This window comes from Lissotriton vulgaris, chromosome 12 (genome assembly GCF_964263255.1).
Source record: "Lissotriton vulgaris chromosome 12, aLisVul1.2, whole genome shotgun sequence".
In the NCBI taxonomy this organism is placed as follows: Eukaryota; Metazoa; Chordata; class Amphibia; order Caudata; family Salamandridae; genus Lissotriton; species Lissotriton vulgaris.
The window spans coordinates 724,276,307-724,291,773 of NC_141700.1; the positions used below are offsets into that span (position 1 = coordinate 724,276,307).

General features: G+C 47.5%; 2 non-coding genes across 2 annotated transcripts; one reads left to right on the top strand and one right to left on the bottom strand.

Moving 5' to 3' along the window:
* Positions 1-5,356: 5,356 nt before the first annotated feature.
* Positions 5,357-5,430, top strand: TRNAN-GUU (transfer RNA asparagine (anticodon GUU)). The gene has a single exon. It is a non-coding gene; the product is annotated as a tRNA-Asn (tRNA).
* Positions 5,431-14,928: 9,498 nt separating this feature from the next.
* TRNAW-CCA (transfer RNA tryptophan (anticodon CCA)) lies at positions 14,929-15,000 on the bottom strand. Its single transcript has one exon. It is a non-coding gene; the product is annotated as a tRNA-Trp (tRNA).
* Positions 15,001-15,467: the final 467 nt, after the last annotated feature.

Genomic DNA, 15,467 nt, shown 5'->3' on the forward strand with positions numbered 1-15,467 from the left:
AGCTGTTTCCGAGGGTGAAGAATGATCGACAGGTAAATATCGATGTCTGTGTCGGAATGCTACTGAGATATTAATGTGTTGCTTTTCCAACGCGCTTGAGGAAATAAGGGGTTTGAGATGAATCACGTTATTCTGTTAGCGGGCCCTCAATCAAGTGTTTTTACCGTAGAAATGTACAAACGAGTGAATAAATCAGGCTGCCCAGGAAGACTCCTTCCGGCTAGAAGGCTAATTCAAGCTCCTGCGTTGTTTGTACCCCAGCCTTCCCTGTCACCCCTAAACTTACTTTTCTGCTGGCGCTGCTGCTTTATGGTCCAGTCAAGTGTGACCTAGACTGTGAAAAAGAAGCATTTCTTCCATCATCACAAGATCAACCAGTGTCATGCAAAGCAGCCGCGATCCCCTGAGCTCAGCGAGAAGACTTTTCAGCTCCGCCTCTCGGACCATTACTGGGAAGAGCAGAGAGCTGTGTTTTGGGGATCACCCTTTTACCAAGATTAGAGTGTCACGCATGAGTTCAAGCGGAGAGAAGGTTCTGGAGTGAAGTGTGTCAGCTGGCATCATTCAGCTGTGCCACTGAGAGCCCTGAAACAGCGTCCGGCAAAGTTGCCCCCCCCCCCCCCCCTTGTGCACAGGGGTACCTCATGGAGTCGGTACTCGCGCAATGCAAATACCCTGAACTTTTCAGTCATGTACAACTCTTCTGTTGTATGTAGGGCATGGTTTCAGGAGCATCCGAAAGGTATCTATCAACAGTGCAGCAGGTGCAGTGGCACCAGGGTCGTTGGGGTTTAAAGGCCCACCACACCCCAACTACTGTTCCATTTATTTTATTTATTTATTTTTTACCACTTGGCTAGAGGCATAGGGGCATTCCCTTGATTCTGTGAGGGCACCTGATACACTCACTGCACCAGCGGCCAAGACCTCCATTGTGAGGGATTGTGCTAATGTGTAAGTCAGGGCAGGAAGAGGTGCAGGGACCTGGATTTTCACAATTCATAAAAAGAATTAATAAAAAATAATTTAGATGGTTGCGATTGGTGGTGACCAAAAGCGAAACACGAATTTCACCCATGACAAATAAATCTCTGGCAGATTGAATTTGCCACTATGCACATTTTTATTCAACTATTGTGATATTTTTTACTTGTTTTGTGCGGTTTGTGCCATGAATCACCAACCATCAACAAAAAATGGAAATATTTAATAAAAATTGAGAAAACAAAACAGAATGGCACATTTTTCTCAAAAAACAAAGACACATCCCCAATGCCTGGTAAAAATATAAATAAATAAAGAAGGCAGATGATGCAAATATAGTAAGGAGCTCACTGTTCGATGTGTAGGTCTTATAAATAACCACTGAGCAAAAATTACCTGAAAACACTTCGGAGAACAGTCAGTCAAAAAGCTTTATTATCGGTTAAAAACCATAAAAGCAGACAATACACTTCGGAGAACAGATGAGGCAACGTGAGTCGAGAAATGAAAACCATCCCCAGCCCTTCAAAGAGAGGGAAGCGGCTGTAAGGCCCACTATCAACTTGAAGTGTCAAAGTCTGGGCGGACACCCCAGGGGGCCATGGGGAGGATGGAGTGGGATCTCCCTTCTCTAGTGTAGGACGCCTGGACTTGTGAAAAATATTCAGTTGGCGAGTGACCCTGAAGCGGAAGTTTATTCCCCCACACAGGGTGATCCTCGTTACACTTCACCGCTCTCAGGTTTCCAGCTCCAGGTCCAGGCATGAGGAGCTCACCCAGTCCAGGCTTTCCTTTGCATCTGGGGTTTGTATCCTGTTGACAGGGCCGGCCCTAGGCATGTGCAAAGTGTGCACCTGCACAGGGCAGCCAAACCCCAGGGGCTGCCACGCCAGGACTGCCAAGTATCACGCATCTTAATTTCGTCCCTCTGCTGTGCCAGTGCTGAAGTATTGACCACACCAGGCTGCTAGAGCGAGCCTGTGACCTGAGCCCGCTCTACTTCCTGTAGATTTGCCGGCTCGGGCGCTGCCACCAGCACAGGCTCAGTCAGTTAACAGATAATTGCTGTGCCTAATACCGAGACTGTGAAACTTGCCGGGCGGGGCCGCCTACCCTCAGTGGTTGCTTGATTATTGGGAAGTGTTGGGCTCAGGAGCTGACTGTTGTAACCAGAGCTGAGACCTGCTAAAGCCATTTCCTGTGGTCTACACTAGTTCCAGCTTGCTAGTAGCAGTCAATGTATCCAGCCAAGTGAAAAGATAGTGCGCCTTCCCGTGTTGCTATTTTTTCAGTATCTGGCGCCACCCCACCAACTCCCTATTAGGCCGCCTAGGACAATTATCTGCTGAGGATCACATGGGCATTATTATCTTGAATTGGCAAACTCTGCTAGAGTGGGACCGCTGGCGCCTGTCAGGTCATGTTTCACGGTCCGGACTCAGGCAGGCATCAATCACTATGGTTTTTTCCCCCTAATTTCCTGCCAATTGACAGCTCCTGGGCCCCAGGAGCTGCTGCCGATCTGGGAAGTTTGATTGTCCTCCCAGTGACCTCGACTCTTAAGGGCAGCCACTGCAGCAGGATGGTGTAGCACAGAGTTGTGACACTCTCAGCTTTGTTTTCCTCAAAGTGCAGGGGCCTCCTTTTCCGAAAGTTTTAAGCTGGTTCGAGTTCTAAGGTAGGGAACATGTTTATTTAATAATAGAGTATTGCTTGTTGAAGCTGTTGTCTTGAAGTTGTGGTGCAGGGTCCCCTAAGTGTTCAGTTAGTTTGGTTTCACTTTTATTTCTTGCAGACGGTGTAGAGGCTCGTTCTTTCTTTCAATTTGTAAGTGGTTGCAGCCATTGCTGGAACCGATTACTTTAGTGTTACAGGTGATGTGTTTTCACAAATAATAAAAAACACCTTCTGCTGAATCCCCGTCAGCTGTTATTAATTTTATCCTTGCGTAGTACTGAATGCAGCCTATTCGGAGAAGTGACCCGGGAATTTCAGGGCCATGGGGCGCCAGGAGAGTATCACTGGGCGGCTCCTCACTGAACTTCAGGACAGCGGCAGCCCAATCACTGTGTGGGGGCCATGGGCTGGGTGGCAATTAGTCCTGGAATCACAGCCTCACCTGAGCTCAGCCTGCCGCAGCCTGCAGTGCTGCAGCCAGCCCTAGCAGGCCGGAGTGGGGTGCTGCCTAGAAGTGCCACCCATCTGCAGCCTCCGAACATACAAACCTTAGGACTCATCTGCGACCAGGCAGTGGCCCAAGAAGGTATCATGTCGATATTTCTGGTCCTGGTGCTCCATTTCCCTTATGCTCCATTATTGCCCACTATGATGCCCATTAACTGTTTATTGCCCTCGCTGGTGGTGCCATATTATTGTCGTGTCTGGTTACCCTCACAGACGCCTTGCCATTCTTCTCTTTTAGGCCTTATTAGCCCCTGTGATTAAAATATAGCCCCTCTGATTCGCTCCTCTGCCCTCTCGATGCGCTATTACTACCCAATCTGAAGCATCACTTTTATTCTCTCGGGCGCCCGTTATGTTTTATGTAGTTGGCTGTTATTCCTGCCACTGATGCTCTGTTATTGACACCTGAGGCCCTATAATTGTCTTTGCTGAGGCCATGTTACGCCCCCTGATGCCCTCTTAACGCCCCCTCTGAGGCAGTATTATTGCCCCGTTCGAAGTAGTATGATTTCCTTATGTATTGCCCTGTTATTTACCCTTTCCATGGTCTATTATTGTCCAGCCATCCAGAGATGACCTCTGTCTGCCTTCTACTCTCGGCACAGCACTTCCCAGAAAAGAAGACGCCTTGCCTTCTACTGCCTGCATAGAGTCCCCCCCTCAGAGATGACCCCTTGCCATCTACGCCTTGCATGGCATGGTGTGCCCAATGGGGGTGATGCTCTGAAGACTATCAGATTTTGTGCACTTGATCCTCTTCAGATTAATGCAGTGGGCGTGTGTGGACAACTCTATCTGGCTGGGTGGGAATATAATGATGCTCTCCAGTTGACAAAAAGGGCACCTTGGCAGATCTTTAGAGTGAGTGTTGCCGGGGACTGCGTGGTAATGGCATTTTGTTTGCTTTGATACGTGCACAAGTGCCACCATTGCCTTTGCCTACGAACGTAACGTTTGTTCTTGTGCTCGAGTGTCTAACATATATTGCTGTATTATACCTCCTCTAATTATACTTTGTTTTCTCTCGAGCAGGCTTCACTTTAAAATAGTTTATTGCAGGGGATTAGACTGTAGACACCTAGATCTTTGTTTACCCAACAAATTCCAAAGCATTGTAGCTGTAAGATAACTTTGGTGGTGAATACACTTGCTGGCGACTGGCGAGATCTGTGTGCAGATTAGTTACAGGCCGGCCTCAGTCACTCATACAAAGTATAAAGAGACAGAGTTAAAAGTGATGTCCCAGCTGCAAAGTGAAGCATGCACCATGCAGGTCACAGATGCGCCCAGTCCCTCATGTCGTGTGTCACAATGCCCTCCTCCTCCTAAATTGTATCGTTCTGAGACGCAATCGGAAGGGTAGGAGCAGCCGCAGGTACTGGTCAATCATCTAACGACTTTTCTGGACGTATTATTAAAACACCTTCCTTAGCTCCGCCCCGTCCAGACCCCCTCTTCCGGGGCCCCCACCTACGCTCCCTGCACAGGGCCACCATGAGCCTAGAGCCGGCCCTGCTGTTGACCTCATTATATCTCCAGGCCACGAGTCCGAGAATTGAAAGTGGAACCCTGGGACCTCGCCCTCCCCAAGCCCCCCCCCCCCCCCCGCAGTCTTGTTGTCTGTTTCCGGCCCTCTCCCAGCTGCACCAGGGCCCCTCCTCTGGGTGTGGCAGGGGCTGCTTGAACCTTTGGTAAATAAGAGGAGACTTCGGGGCACATTTTGGGGCAAACTTTCCGCTCCCTCCCTCCCAGTGACGTCATTCTATATGATGCTATCCTAATGCCTATCTCCAGCCAGGCCCGGCCTCGGATGGGTAAGGATGCCCGAGGCAACGGAGAAGAGAGAGGTCGATGCTGTAAAGGCAGCCGCGAGGAAGAGAGCAGTGGAGGGAGCTTGTGAGCCGCCGCCAGAGGGAGCCCTTCCTGGGGGGGCAGTGAAAGGCATAAAGCCTGTCCATGGGAACGGGGCAGACACCGGGCTTGGCAGGCTGTGCCAGTTGTTTCTGGAGTGAGACTGTGAGCATTTAAAGCAATAATATTGTGAAAGATGTGCTGCTACGTGCAGCAAAAAGCGCGAAGTGGAGCGAAGTGCTAGCTTGGCGCTTGAAAGGGTCCAGTGTTTTTCCAAGCTAAGTCTTCCATGGCTCCACTCGGCTGCAATTCTGCCTCCACATGCAGCATCAAGCAGGTCTCTGTGGCGCAATCGGTTAGCGCGTTCGGCTGTTAACCGAAAGGTTGGTGGTTCGAGCCCACCCAGGGACGCGGTGCTTTTTTTGCATTTTGCACTCCCTGCACGCGGCTCACTCCTCCTCTCTTACACGTCCCCTCTGCACCTGCTGTCATTCACCTCAGCTCTCAAATGCCAAAAATAAACACATCCACTCCTCCAGCTGGGTCTAGGAGCTCAGTGGACTAAGGCATCCACTGTAGGGGCCTGTGTTTGCACTCATCGTTCACAGGTTCAAATATCTGCAGATTCACTCAGCCTATCATCCATCTGAGGTCGATAAAATGAGTACCATTTAGTTAGGTAACAATAAACATCTGTTATTCAGCGCCAAGATATTCCGATAGGGGTGAACTTGCGCTTTACAAATACATGTCATGTTATTTAGTGCGGGCCGAGCCTGACTGCAAGAAAGAACTTTGAAAGGACTAACAAACAGAAGTCTTAAGAGTGTTTATTTAAAGAGGGGTCTAGTGGACTTTCACACTGGACTGTCTCTAGCCCTATTTTAGAATAGGCTTTACCTGCAATAGACTGTAGGGCATGACATCATTAGACTGAGGTTCCATTTAATTTCTTTATGGGAGTTTAAAGGTGACTATATTTTCATAATAAACCAACACATTCTGCAGGCTTGGGGAACTGGTTATTTGTATTTTTATGAGTCTTTGCGGCACTATTAAACAAGATTGTGGTTGTAGAGAGTCATTTTGGCAAAGGGGTGCACACCTGAAAGACTGACTAAAGTTCCAAGGAAACGCTGAGAATGCACCGATTCTGTGTAAAGCCATTACCTTTCTGTCAGGAGTCCTGATTGGCCTTGGTGCTAAATGTGATGTGGATTTTAGTCTGGCTACATTCATCTATCATGGATTTAGTCACCTCGTTTTATTTGTTTGTGATTCTTCCGATTCTAATGGTTTTGCTCATCTTCTTAAAGTGCACTAAAATTCAACTGAATCTAAGGGTGCACCATCACTCTTCAGCGGATTGGCCACGGCTCTAGCTGGACTGGTCACAGGAGACGTGGGGGAAATCCCCAGTGGGTACAGGGCCTGGAGACGCTTTTTGCTCTGAAAGGGCTGGTGATACTCAGTCCTCACCAAGACCAAAAAAGAATTGAGGAATTGACTTTATATTTCCGTACAGTCACGTACAGGATTTGATCTGCAAACAAATAATAGTTCTTGGTATGATGATAGCACATGAACTATTTTAATATTTCACGATTCTTTCCACATCTGCCTGCAAGCACTTTCCTTTTTTTTGCCGCCAGCGTGTTAGACACCAGCACAGCCCTGCAGGTGGAGAGCTATAAATCTATGGATAATAATGCAATCTAAGTCACTCCCCTCTCTCTGACATCATTCACTCCTCCTGTTCTTGGTTCTGTGTCCTCCCAATTCCTTCTCCTCTGCCCACGCGCTTTCCATCTGAGTCACAGGAAGAACTGCATCCTCGCCCAGTGTCTGTTTTTTAAGAGAAGGGTCCCGCACAATGCTAGTACTGTGTGGAATGAATAATTTGCTATTAAAATAAACAGAGTAATATTACATTTAATCTTTAGTTAGGTAAAATATGCCCTGCATTGGCCGGGAATCGCACCCGGGTCAACTGCTTGGAAGGCAGCTATGCTCACCACTATACCACCAACGCTTTATGACAGTAACCCTTCCGGTATTCCTTATATCAATGGGCATGAGACGTGCTATATTCTTGCAGGGTATTATTTACACACACACATTATCTCTCTAATGACCTTTCTAAGACCCTCAGTCTGGCCGCTTCTAGCAGCCCCCCCTCAGGTCAAGCAGCGCTGACTGGAGCCCTCATCTTTACTCTGAAGAAACCAGCTGCATCATCTACCCAAAGCCCGCAGGTGCCCGGTGTGATGACCACGACGGACGCAGGACACTAGGACCCTGTGGGTCACAGGGCGGTGACCAGGTCACCGGACACTACTTCCTGTGGACGGACAGGAAGGGGCATTATGTAGCAGGACGAGGACGGACGTGCCTAGACGGACGGACATGATGACAAAATAAAGAAATACCTCTGCACACAATCTGTGTCCTGTGTGGTTCCTGCAGGTCGTGTAACGCGCTACACGACATCTGGCGACGAAGGTGGCTGGAAAACAGTGATACCACTGCGTTTGAAAAGTGCACGGGATAAGCATAGTGAACGCTGACGCAAGGAGCTACACGGGAGCCCACCCCGATAAGCGTCCAACGAAAAGAAGCAACGTGCGGTAAGAGGAGCCCCCGGGAGCAGCGGCAGCGCCTATGAGAGAAGGGAGATCGCGCTCAAAATTCAAGCGCGTAGTATCGCGAGAGCGGTCACATCTCGGCGGCCATATTGAGAACAGGCAGAGGGGACCAATAGAAACGCGGCCACAGCAAGTCGGCCATTTTAAGGTCAGGCGAAAGCGAGATTTCGATCGCGAAATCTCGCGAGAAACAAGGCGGACATTTTGTGGGAGACAAAGTGGAAAAAGTGCAGTAGAAACAAAGGGCAGCCATTAGAAGAGCAGGCAAAACACGAAGGAAAGCACCACAGAGACAGAAAAAGGAGTAACACTGTCACCATAGGACAGGAGTATAAAAAGAGAAATAAAGAGGAAAGACATAAGAAAAAAAATAAACAAACACAAACAGGAAAAGGAATAAAAGAGCTTGAGAAAAAGGAGACAAAGGTGCAAAGAAAAAAAAAAAAAAAAAAGAGAAATGCCAGAAACAAAGCAAAGTGCACAATACCGCAGACCGGTGCCTTTCCCTGTATCAGAGCCACAACTGGGCATCCGGTGGGAAAAATGGATCATAAAATCTGAACGATACATGAAGGCGACCGACGTGGTGGACGACAAAAAACTAGGGCTATTCCTAAACCTAGTGGGGGACGAGGTGGATGACCTCCTCGTAACACTGCCACAGAGTGAAACAGAAACCTACGAGAAGTTAATAAAATGTCTAACGGCCAAGTTCGACCCCCAAAGAAACGTCGACTTTGAGAGATATTCTTTTAACATGGCATATCAGCAGCCAGAAGAACCAATGGATGACTTTGCAACAAGGCTGAGAAAGCTAGTAGCACACTGCGAATTTGAAAAATACGACAATGAACAGGCCCTTCGCCTCAAACTGATAGAAGGCTGCCGAGACACAGAATTTCGCACAAGACTACTAAAAGAACCTATCACCCTAGAAAAGATTCTAGATCTAGCGAGGGCGGAAGCAAGAGCAATGATACAAGCAAGACAGATGGACCGAAAGGGAGAGCAAATACACAGAATGTCAGACGCAGGCAAGAAAGGGAACTGGAAGGGAGGACACAAGGAACAAGCGGCGAAAAAACAAAGTTCCCAATGCTACAGGGGCGGTCTGGAATTCCCTCACAGAGGACCATGCCCAGCATTCGGTCAAACATGCAGGAAATGCAACAGAAGCAACCATTTTGCTACCATGTGCCAAGGTGGGCAATTCAAAAATGAACGTGGCAGGCCCGGAAGGCCAAGAACAGCAACAACAAGACATGTACGGCACATGGAAGCGACGGAGAGGAGCTCGTCTGGGGAGCCAGGAGGAGAGGAGGAAGAGGAAGAAACAACAAGAAAAGTAGAACGCCTATACCTCATGACCACAGACGAAGGGCATGAAGAGGAACACATCAGGCTAATAGACAGGAAGTCAATAAAGAAGACGGATTGGGTGACCATTGAAGTAGGGCCCCATCAAACAGAATTTGTACTAGACAGCGGAGCCACGTGCAACATCATGTGTGCTACGGAATATGATAAGATGAAGAGGAAGCCACCGCTACAACCATCAAGCGTAAGAGTATTTACGTGGGGTGCACAAAATCCTGTAACAAACATGGGAAAATTCACGGACACCATGACGCACAAGGGCAAGACTGTCACAGAAGAAATACATGTGTTACGAGGAGACATTCCCGCACCGTGTCTACTAAGCAATGTAACAGCAAAAATAATGGGCCTACTCAAAATGATGTACCACATGTCGGAAAAGGAGAGCATACTACAGGATTTCCCAAAACTAACGGAAGGACTAGGAAAGCTGAAAGGAAGACAAATAACACTGCACATAAATGAAGCTGTCAGGCCAGTCGCACAACACCACCGAAGGGTACCAATACATCTACAACCTCAAGTGGAGGAAGAAATAAAGGCCCTTCTAGCACAGGACATCATTGAGCCAGCAGAAGGGTCAACGCCATGGGTGTCCCCAATAGTGGCTGTACCAAAAAAAGACACCACACAGATAAGAATCTGTGTGGACATGAGAATACCAAACACAGCCATCGAAAGAGAACGACATCCAGGGCCACATCTGGATGACATGATAAGCTGCCTGACAGGAATGAGAACATTTTCCAAACTAGACCTGTGCAAGGGATACCATCAATTGGAGCTGGACGAGCAGTCCAGATACATAACGACATTCTCAACGCACCTAGGATTATTTCGCTACAAAAGACTGAGTTTTGGAATATCGTCAGCAGCGGAAATATTTCAAGAAACGATTAGGCAGATAATAAGACCAATAAAGAACAGTCTAAACTACAGCGATGACATTCTGGTCTTTGGGAAGTCAGATGGAGAACACGACAAGGCACTAAGGGAAGTGTGCTCACGGTTAGTAGAGGTGGGCCTGACAGTAAACGAGAAGAAATGTGAACTGGGAAGAGAAGAACTAGTGTTTTTCGGACACATATTTTCACGGAAAGGAATGAGGCCAGACCGGAGCAAGATAGACACGCTTGAAAAAACGATTGAACCAAAAGACGTCGCTGACGTGCGCTCCTTTCTTGGCCTTGCCAACTACTGCGCGAGATATATAAAAGACTTTGCGACGGTGAGCACACCATTGAGAGAACTAACAAAACAAGGACACACATTCGAATGGACCACAGAGTGTAAAAAGGCGTTTGAAGAAATAAGAGCGTCAGTGACGGCAGTAGACCACCTAGCATACTTCGACCCGAACTTATGCACTGAACTAACAGTAGACGCCAGCCCGGTAGGTCTTGGCGCAATACTAGCACAACACAAACCTGGAAAAGATTCACCTCGACAGATAGTAGCATACGGAAGTAAGAGTCTGTCGGATGTTGAGAGAGAATACTCTCAACCAGAGAAGGAGAGTTTGGCAGTAGTATGGGCATGCGAGCACTATCACATGTTCATATATGGAAAACCGTTCACAATAGTGACGGACCACCAAGCACTAGTGACTATCTATGGAAACCCAAACGCTAAAATACCACCAAGAATCGAAAGGTGGGGAATCAGGCTGATGGACTATAACTTCAAAATAGTACACAAACCAGGCAAAGACCAAAACCCAGCCGACTACATGTCGCGGCACCCGCTCCCACATCGGAAAGGTGGTACCACAATGGCAGAAGAATATCTGAACTTCATCGTGAAACAAAACACTCCAGCGTCAATAACAAGTGAAGAACTGGAGCGAGAGACAAAAAGAGACCCGACAATGAAGGCAATAGGAACGATAGTGAGGCTACAGAGATGGAGACATATCAATAGCAACACCGTCACAGAAGAAGGGGTCGACAAAGAAGAACTGCTGGCGTTCAAAAAGATAGGCGAAGAGCTGTCTGAGACAGAGAACGGAGTCCTGATGAGAGGTTCAAGGATCCTAATACCACATTGACTAAGGAAGAGAACAGTTAAGATAGCTCATGAGTCACAAAGAGGAATCGTAGCGACAAAGAAGATGTTGAGAGAAAGAGTGTGGTTCCCAGGACTGGACAGCATGGTGGAGGAAGAAGTGTCACAATGTCACACCTGTCAAGTAACAGGATCGTCTAGTAAGCCCACACCGTTGAAGATGTCGGAACTGCCATTGGCAGTATGGACCGAACTAGCAGCAGACTTCTATGGGCCACTGGAGACTGGAAAGTACTTGCTGGTAGTGATCGACGAATTTTCGAGATTTCCAATAGTGAGAGAAGTGTCATCGACGTCGGCAAGTGCCACCTTACCAGTGTTAGACGACATATTTGCCGCCTGGGGCTCACCACAAACACTGAAAACAGACAATGGTCCTCCATTCTCAGGAGAAGAATTCCGCAGGTTCATGGAATACCTGGGAATCAAGCACAGGAAAATAACTCCTCTGTGGCCACAAGCCAACGGAATGGCAGAACGATTTATGGGGACCATCAAGAGAGCCATCCAGCGAGCAAAATTGACACAGATATCAATTGGACAAGCGCTTTGTCAAGTGCTACGAGACTATAGGAACACCCCTCACAGCACCACTGGCAGGTGTCCAGCGGAACTGGTGTTAGGAAGAGCCAGCAAGACAAGGCTACCACAAACAGAGGCCACAGCAGACACAAACAGAAGAGAGATTGCAGAAAGAGACAACCAAGCAAAAAAGAAAATGAAAGAATATGCAGACAAAAAGAGAAATGCAGCTGAACACCAGCTAAACGAAGGAGATTTAGTAATAGTGAAACAATCACAGCAAAGGAAATCTGACAGCCCATTTTCAAAAGATCCGCTGGTAGTGACTGGAGTAAAAGGGTCAATGGTGACTGCAGTCTCAGATCATCGGAAAATAACAAGAAACAGCTCACATTTCAAGGAGTTCAAGATGGAAGAAGGGGAAAGAGCGATAACACCGGAAGTGGAAGAAAGAGAGCAAGGAACAAGCGGAGAGATGACAACACACAAAGAAGAAGGCGGAGGACAAGAACAGAGCGGAGAACAAAGACCAAGAAGAGAGTGCAAAAAGACAAAGAGACTGATAGAAGAAATGTAGAGAGTCTCTCTCTCTCTCTCTCTCTCTCTCTCTCTCTCTCTCTCACTCTCTATCTCTCTCTCTCTCTCTCTCTCTCTCTCACAGGGCGGTGACCAGGTCACCGGACACTACTTCCTGTGGACGGACAGGAAGGGGCATTATGTAGCAGGACGAGGACGAGGACGGACGTGCCCAGACGGACGGACATGATGACAAAATAAAGAAATACCTCTGTACACAATCTGTGTCCTGTGTGGTTCCTGCAGGTCGTGTAACGCGCTACACGACACCCGGATGCTGATTTCGGCTTCGATCCTGTTCTAGCCGTAGCCTTAGTGTCAGGAGCCTTAATGGGCCTCCGCCCTGGTGCCGCTGCACATTCTGCACTGATGCAAGCTACGCTCACGTGCCCTGAAACTGTGGATTCGAGCTGTCTCGAAGGACGGGTACAGGCCACCTGCAGCGCGTAGATCGGGGGTGTCTCCATGGGATTGTCCCGCTCCAGACATTCAACTTCACCCCACCCCACCGCCCCATCACTTCAAGAATGTCCACAGTGCACAGAAGGCGTGCTTTCAAAGGAGACGGGAGAGAGGCCAACCTTCAGTTTACACCAGTCTCGCCACTGTGTGTCAGGGCATCACGGAGGCACGGGTAGAGAGGGCCCCAAACTCAGCACTGCATTTAAGGGATCACACGGGCCTATCAGAGGACGGATGTGGCAAAAATTCTTCTGAGGTGACGTGGGGCTCCGTACTGATGTCATGCGCTGGATGAAACCAGATGGGCTGGTTCTGCGGAGCCTACAGGTGGTGACACCCACCTTCCATTCTATGGGGTGACCTTTAATACCCCCTTCTTGTTAGGGGTTTTTGAGGCGGTGAAACAAATCACTGTGGTTCAGTTGCCAGAGACCCCACAATGCACCCTACTTGGGTGGATGCTGCATACACATGGGGTGGGGGATAAAAGAATGGTGGAGGATGATAAATACACACTAAATGGCCAGACCCACTAGCTAAATGGTGCCCCGTCCTGGTGCCACAGTGGAAGGTTGGTACCACCAAGTGTGGTATGTTCTAAGGATGGAAAGACTCACTCATTCAGTCAAGGGTGTGGATGAGGTATTTCCCCCAGCGTGGACCCTGCTCCTGACAATATTTTGCAAACGTCCACTGAGGGCTCACCTGCCCAGCTACACTACAGGGGCTGCTACTGTGTCCTACTGCATGAAGGATTCTCTACTCTACTCTACTCTTTGTCAAGTAGCACCAAGAGGCCAAGATGTTGGCAAATGTGTGATATCACACTGTAACAGCACACACATATACACTCAGCACACACATAACACAAAGTAACAAAACGTGGCATAACATCACATCATAACAGATATGTTGGTTCACTATAATATTTAAGTTGTTTTAGTTCATAAATCTGTTAAAAGTGTATTTGAATACACAAATTATAATTGTTTGCTTCCAAACCAGTGGCTCAATCAGTACCCCTGAGCCCTGATCCCTAAGCTTTTTTGCGTCTTAAATATTCAGATGGGACCAGTTAGAACCATCAGCTCTGTACCTGTGAAGAGCCTGGAGGGAGCGGAGCAGAATGTGGAAGAGAAGAGATGAATGCAGAGGAACAGATGCAATATAAAGAGAGACGGAGACACTCAAGGGGAAATGTGATTGCACACAGAGGGGCCCCTCCAAATGGTCTCACTCCACCAATCTTAAGGGTGAAGAGCATCGTATGAGTGTTTGTGTTCAGTCAGCTATTAGACACTTAAGTGTTTGTGGCCAGTCACACGCACTAACTCAACACACCAGTAAAATATGTGAAAAGCTGCAGAGAAGTAAAAACACGAGGAGCGGTCTAAGAAATCTGCAGAAAGGAAAAAAACGAAAAAAGTAAAATAAACATATCTCATGATGTGCAATGATCTATAATGTTTAGTCTGCAACTTACTGGAAATGTATGCGGGATCTGCCCTCACATACGTGCATCGCACATTGTGTGCTTTACCGCAGAAACATTTATGCTCAGTCACATCTCTGATCAATGTTCATAGGACTGTCGGAATTTACGAATAAAAAGGTTAAAGCAGTCGCTTGTCTTGTAGGAACATAGTTGAGCGGCGCAGGGAACGAGCTGGGTCCAGTGACCTCGTGTCAAAAGGTCTTTCTTCTGCGGGCCATGCTGACTTTCAGCTGCATAATTTCATTTTTACATTTCATGATTAGTTTTGAATTAATTTCAGCTGAATGAAAACGTCATAATTTGTTTTCCATTCCACAACTGGCAAGAATGATTCATCGTGAGCGGCAATCTAGTAATACCACAGCGCCCTCTACTGCCCTTCAACTGAAGTGTCCGACGCAGAGTTAAGGTGTTACAAGCCTTGTTGGGTGCAGGAAGGCCGCAGTATTTCCGGTTAATAATTACAGAATTGTGACATTACTACACACTTCACGAAGCGGACAGCACTCACTATTTTTGTTACTTAAAGCATTTAAAACACTTGCATTTTTTTCAAAAAATGAAGATTTGTGCGGAAACGTGTAAAAGCAGCATGACTGACGCACGACGGCTTTTAAATACCCATCGCAATTTATGAGGAGCAGGTTTGTTCCGATTAAATCCATTGTGTTTACATAAAACGAGCGTTTTTAAATGCAATTACTTACTTCATTTAGAAAGTAGTCTCTACTCCCATTTGTCAATTTTAAGTGTAAAAGCAAATGCACGTGACCTCGACGTGATTTGAACACGCAACCTTCTGATCTGGAGTCAGACGCGCTACCGTTGCGCCACGAAGTCAGCTGTTATTAGCGCGGTAGAATGACCGACACGTAAATATCGACCTTTGTGAAGGAATGCTACTGAGATATTAATTTGTTGTTTTTCCAACGTGCTTGAGGAAATAAGGGGTTGCGATGAATGACGTTATTTTGTTAGCGGACCATCAGTCAAGTGTTTTTACCTTAGAAATGTACGAATGAGTGAATAAATCAGGCTGCACAGGACGACTCCTTCCGGCTAGAAGACTAATTCAAGCTCCTGCGTTGTATTCACCCCAGCCTTTCCTGTCACCCCATAACTTACTTTTCTGCTGGCGCTGCTGCTTTATGGCCATAGACTGTGAAAAATAAGCATTTCTTCCATCATCACAAGATCAAACTGTGTCACGCAGATCAGCCGAGATCCCTCCAGCTGAGGGATAGACCTTTCAGCCCCTCCCCCAGACCATCACTACGAGGAGCTGTGTTTTGGGGATCACCCTTTTA